Source organism: Lactuca saligna, chromosome 6 (genome assembly GCF_052625555.1).
Source record: "Lactuca saligna cultivar CGN05327 chromosome 6, ASM5262555v1, whole genome shotgun sequence".
Classification (NCBI taxonomy): domain Eukaryota; kingdom Viridiplantae; phylum Streptophyta; class Magnoliopsida; order Asterales; family Asteraceae; genus Lactuca; species Lactuca saligna.
The window spans coordinates 172,047,181-172,052,866 of NC_136422.1; the positions used below are offsets into that span (position 1 = coordinate 172,047,181).

At 29.2% G+C, this 5,686-nt stretch overlaps 1 long non-coding RNA gene across 1 annotated transcript; it reads right to left on the reverse strand.

Annotated features, from left to right (window-relative positions):
* Positions 1 to 404: 404 nt before the first annotated feature.
* LOC145001979 (uncharacterized) lies at positions 405 to 3,722 on the reverse strand. The gene is made up of 2 exons (XR_013661770.1): positions 3,629 to 3,722; positions 405 to 1,018 (listed from the first exon to the last, which is right to left on the reverse strand). It is a non-coding gene; the product is annotated as an uncharacterized LOC145001979 (long non-coding RNA).
* Between the last annotated feature and the right edge of the window lie 1,964 nt (positions 3,723 to 5,686).

The following is a 5,686-nucleotide window of genomic DNA, read 5'->3' on the forward strand; positions in this document are numbered from 1 at the left end:
TTTTTCCTATGGTTATTTACTATTTATGGATTAATAAAGTTGGTTACCAAGTATTATGTAATTAGCAATCTTGGTCCAATCTACTAATATTTTTACCAATTCATGTACTAGTATGTAATAGTCGTACACAAGCAAACACATAATTAGTTATTAATGATAATTGGGCTATGCAAGATTTGGCTAAGACAATTAAGCCAACACAATTATGATCTCAATTATGTTCTCCAACACAATTAAAGTTGTTACTTTTATCACTTATCTAAGATGTGGTCACTCCTAGATCTAGCAATTTAATGGTCACTGAACTACTGGCTAAACAAGTTGATGTAATTTAATGTTCACTAAGCTACACTAAACTTGAATTTAAGCAACAAAGATACAAACTTTAACATGCTAGGCAATGATAATCAAACACGAGCACTAAGCCAACTTTATAAAAATCCAATAAATACTAAACAAAGTCATTGTTTTAAGGTTTCATCTTGCTAAACAAAAGTAAACTAGATTAGCTACTCTTGGCTGAAAGTAAACACATACGTTCATAAGAAATGGACATGATTAAATAAAGGCAAACCGAATGTAATGAATTAATATTCAAATTTTCTTTCTTCAAGCGATCTCTCCTTCCAAAGGTGTTTTTCGTAGGTTTCTGATCTCCAAAACCGAGTATCACCTCAGAATATGTCAAAACCAACCTCCTAACTCGAATGAGCAAAGAGATATTTATATATTCCAAAAATCCATCCTCACATCGTGAGAATTATAGTCTCACGTTGTGATCTCGGTTTTATCTTTCTTTGGCAAGGAAATTGGCTTCCGCGTGTCTATCTTCAAGAATATTGTTCCTCATGTCGTGATAATTAGTGCCACATGATGTGATTTTTTTTTTGTTCTTTTTTTGCTTTTTTTTTTTTTTTTTTTTTTTTTTGCAAAAATCTTCTTCTCTTAAGCTCCAATCCTCCCAAGTTCCAATGCTTGTCACTTTTGGTCTTTATTCTTCAAGTTTGTCCACTTCTGGCTACAAAATGTACATTAATTTAATAAGTATCACATATCTTTACAATTAACCAAAATATTACTTAAAATGTATTAAAATATTGCCTAAATGTATATATAAATATGACAATATCAAGATACCCCACGCTTATCTTTTGCTTGCCCCCAAGCAAAACTACTTTTTAAAATTAAACTTTCATCACCAATATCACATAAGACAATCCCTTTTGAGCTCAGCCATTACACCAAGACCTCAATGCGTATATTTGTGTCTATAGTTCCTAAAAACTTCCTAATCCTAAATAGTCACAATCCTTATGAACCTTCACCTCTTAGTTTATACGACACTCATTTTTGCAACCCTCCAAATCCATCCCCAAAAGTCTTTCTTGAGCTCAGGGTATTTTTAGTTAAGCAACCAAGCATACATAATATCTAGAATGAATTATGTGATATCCCCAATTTGTTGGCCAGAAAAAACCGATTTAATTTATGCTTTTAAAATAAAATCAAAGTAATCTTTTAAAAGATGTTACGGAATTTGTCCCCAAAACAAAACATGATAAATTTTTTTTTATCAAAACATTTCTTAAAGAAATATATATTTTCATTATATACCAAAACCTCGGGATGTCATGTTCCAATATAGACCAAAAACATAAATAGTACATTATAAGCCTTACAATAGTTATTTACAACTACTGGCCTATAATCCAAAAATCTCTCTTCACCGTCCAACTATGCTCTGGGTCCACTACCTTAATACAGAAAGCTGAGTGGATCAGGCTTGGGAGCCTGGTGAACATATAGGATTTTCAACCCACAATAAAAAAATTTATTAATTTCATCAAACAACAATAATCCGATTACCAATTCCCGTTATCCTCACTTTACGTCCCTAAAACAACTATCACAAGGGACCTAGCCTAAGGATTTTCATCGGGACGACAACAGTACTTTGGGGGTTTCCCAATAATTTATGTCAAATAAGGAAACCATGTGGGGGGATGGAGTACAACAAATGAAGACCCAAGCTCATTAACACCTACAGGTTGCAAGTCTGCCAGCGTTCCATATGACTATCTAGAAAAGTCTGTCATCGTCATCAATACTCCGATAGATGACTGGATCACAATAACATCAAGGGCTCTCATCATTTTATTTCATCACACATCAACTATCTACCCATGTTTTATCCAACATTTTTGTAGATAAAAATAAATATACAGTTCAAAACCTATATCAAACATTCATTCAACATTCATGTCAAATAAACAAACAATATAATTACACATAACACGTATTTTATAGAAAATACTTTATTTTTCTTTTTAAAATGTGAATTTAGTCTACTAACCTGTCATTTTTGTGTTTTAAACTGTGAATTGATTACATTAAGCTTTGAATTTTCTTTTTAAACTACAAACTGACTGTATTAAGTTGTGAATTTTCTGTTTGAACTGTAAATTGACTAGATTAAGTTGTGAATTATGTGTATGAAACTATGAAGTTACTTGTATTAAGCTATGAATTTTGTGTATAAACTTTGTATTGACTATATAAAGAGTGTTAAGCTGAAAATATGGTTATGGATGCATACTTTTTGTGTATTAAACTTTGAATTTTGTGTATTAAACTATGACTTTTGTGTTTTAAACTGTGAATTGACTGCATTAAACTGTATATTTTCTTCATAGACTATGAATTGACTATATTAAACTGTAAATTCTGTATATTAAATTATGAGTTTATTGTATAAAGCTGTGAATGAATTGACATTAAGCTGTGAGTATTTTACAATTTTTTTGTTTGCTTTTGAAATAATGTATATTTTATTCACGACTTAATATATTAAATTCATAATTTAAAATATAAATGATTTATGTATAATTTTTTTTGTTAATTTTTTTCTGAATATATTTAGTTGTTGTGTTGTATAAGTATATAAGAATACATTAATTTTAATAATAATTTTGCATTAAATTCAAAATAAGTGAAATAAATGGTTTTATTAGACTGTGAATACAATATTTATGTTATTAATGAATGACTTTGTTTACAGATCTAATTTAGAAGAAAATAATGGTTGCGATGCTGGTATAGGTGGTTGGTGGGAGCGTGTGGTGGTGGTAGTAGTAGGGTTTGAAATTTTGATTTCTTTAAGTTTGTGAATTAGTATAAAATTGTTTGTATTAAATTGTGAATTTTGTGAATTAAATTACGAATGGATTGTATAAACTTGTAATTTATATAAGTTTTGTGTTCAAATATGAGAACATATAAGAATGAAAATATTATACTGCAAAAATTACAATTTTGTCATTTTTTTATCCAAAAGAGAGAAAAAAAAAGGATTTTCACATGCTATATATATATATATATATATATATATATATATATATATATATATATATATATATATATATATATATATATATATATATAGAGTCTGGTCACTCTTACCGACGATTGTTTTCATTTTTTGAGAGAAAATCCAGGACTAAAAGCAGCATCAAACATCAAACATCGTGTGGCAATAGGTTACCATCCCCAATCAAATGAATTAAAAAACAAGTAGTCACAACTTAAGCCTTCTTATTTGGAAGCAAAGTCAGTGGTGGGTAATTTATACCTGCCCCATGTCTTGTACGAATGACACAGGATCCTATTGAAGCAGCCGAAGTTGATTATATGGGTATGTGGTGTATGAACACAATGAGATATGTGGTAAAACGTCGAAGTATGAGATGTTTATATTCCAAAATTTGATTGATGGTGACATAAAGAATTAAAGAAACAGTTTTCAGGTTACACGAGAGGTCAAATATAAATATTAAAGGATTGCCGTAAGAGTTGAATGGCCCTTCGAATTGTAGACATTAGTTATCACTTTGTGGACAATTGTTGTCACTTGTCATTGGTCTTAATTCATCCCCATGAAAGTATACGTTATTCTCTTTTCAGAATTGCTTTTAGATGAGAATAATATTAAAACAGGCAAGTTTTCAAAGAAAATTGTTTTTTGTGTATATGTAATTTTTCTAATGATCCTTCATAGGTGTTTATTTATTTATTTTTAAATAAAGATTTGACGCGTTATTTTCAAGCCCAACATAGATGTTTTACACTATATTTTGAGTATATAAAAAATAAAATCTTAAAGTATGCACTTATTATGATCATATTGAATTTAAAAAGGAGAAGAGGAAAAGGAAAATTTAAGCAAAAATAATGATTTTTTTTCAAAAAAAAAAAAGAAGAAAAGAAAAGGTTATAAGGTTTCCACAAATAACCAGAAAAATTGTTGTTTACACTGAATTAATAACAAAAAAAAAAAAAAAAAAATTCACATTTCATAAAACATTAATGATTTCGCAGGTATGCTTGCGAAATCCCATCTCACATGTGTAGCTTGCAAAAACAAATTTTATAAATTTTACCTCTGAAAATTGTGAAAATTTATGAAAATGATCAATTACCTAGAATGCGAAATTGGTAAAAGTTAGCGAAAGTAGTGTCTTAGTTTTGCCATTAATATGTAAAGAATATGTTTTTTTTTTTTTTTTTAATTTCAGAAAATGAGTTTATTGCAGAACAAATGTTTCGTTGTTGCTTGTATCAAATGGTCGTGGAAGATAATAATTGATGAAATTTAATGTCCGTTTTTAAAGTTCCAGAAGCAAACATTTAATTTTTGTAGATTTTGAGGTGCCAAATTTTTCTAAAATGGAGAGTTGGGAGAAAAGAGAACATGGTCCATTAGATTGGACTAAAAAATTATAGCTTCCAAAGAAGATGATGGCTTTAACATTGGTAGTTTGTTTGCTATAATCGAGTTTTATTTCAGTAACTACATAAGATACTTTTAGCATTAACTTAATTCTTTGTGGGTTAAGGTTATTAAGGCTATTCATAGGTTGGAGAGAGGTTTTGATGTGAGTGCTAAAAGATAAATTTCAGGCTGCTTGGTCTAAAAATAATGATTTGATCGGTCAATTTTATAAAAAATTAGTTTGAAATTCATTTTTACAAAAAATAGTAATGGTTCTTTTACCAATTTTGGGACTAATCTTGGATTAGTAAAGCTCTCGATTTCTTAGATAGCTATTTGTCAGAAGTTGATAAGAAATTGTCTAGCAAACGCTTGCTTCATGAATGATGTTTTTTCTTAGTCTTAGAAGTTGTGATACGGGGTAGCGGGAATCCTCTTAGTAGGCAGATCTTCAAGATTGGTGAATGGTGAACTCCTTTGTTTTAACCAATCAATTGGATAGATGAAGTTGAGATCTCAATTCTTTTGGGGGGATGACGGGTACATGGTTGGTTTGTCTAGAATGTATATCGATTCATATATTTTGGACGTCGTAGATGATGCTTTAAGGTAAAATAGGTTGGTTCATGTTAAAACTAATATATTGGGTTAGAGAACTTATCTAAGAGGGTGTTTGATTTAGCTTCTTAAAATCCAAAATTTCTTTTTGAAAAAGTTACAAAAAAACAGGATTTTCTAACTTTTTTTAAAAAATTGATTTTCATTGTATAAAAACTTCAAAAGTAACTTTTTAAAACTAGTTTACCAAACATCTTTTGTTTTTTTTTCTTTTCCAAAAAGAACTTTTAGCTGTGAAAAGCTAAGCCAAACGGTATTGACAATCGGTCTTTGTTGATCTTTATTTTATCCAAAAATTAT